The sequence below is a fragment of the Panthera tigris genome, chromosome C1 (genome assembly GCF_018350195.1).
Source record: "Panthera tigris isolate Pti1 chromosome C1, P.tigris_Pti1_mat1.1, whole genome shotgun sequence".
Classification (NCBI taxonomy): Eukaryota; Metazoa; Chordata; class Mammalia; order Carnivora; family Felidae; genus Panthera; species Panthera tigris.
The window spans coordinates 192,553,572-192,554,310 of NC_056667.1; positions in this window are offsets into that span (position 1 = coordinate 192,553,572).

Here is a 739-nt window from a genome sequence, read left to right on the forward strand (position 1 = left end):
GGTCTGAAAGGAAAAGTGGAAATAAAGATTACTGCAAATAGTCAAAATGTGTTTCCACTTAGAGTGTCCCAAGCCCTGAGCTGCACAGCAACAAACCACAAGTTCTCACACCCCCAAGATCCTTGCAGACTGTGTATAGGCTACGTTGTCTTTCAATCTTTGATCTGTTACTACTGAGCACATCATCAATAGAGAGGACATTTTGTTGTTTTTACTAGAACAATTTTTTTAAAAAATATGCCCCACATTTGAGGATTTTTTCCTGATACATTTTGAATCTAATATGGATAGATGGTTCTGAGGCTTTCCTGTTTAAAGAAATTGTTATGAAATCATCCAGAATCAATAGTTGAAGGTCTGTAGCCTTTTTAATTCATCAAATTTGATCAAATTTTAAGTGGCATTAATTAAATCAAAACACATTTACAGTTCTAGTTTTAAATACTCTCAGTGTTCTTTAGAAATAAGCATAATGCAACTTCTCAGAGAATTAAATTCTTCAGAGAAGAATGAATGAACAGTGCAACAAGAAAGAACACGCTTAAGTAATGGAAAGAGCTTTGTTCTTAGAAAATGTACATGCTTTGAGACTAGTGCCTAAAACTTTTAGTCACAAATCTTATAACAGTGGTATCTGGTGTAAGAAAATCTAATCAACATTCATCAATGACACAAAAAACACCTTCATCACGAATTCGAAGGAGAGATAGCTCAATTAAATGGGGACATATACAATATA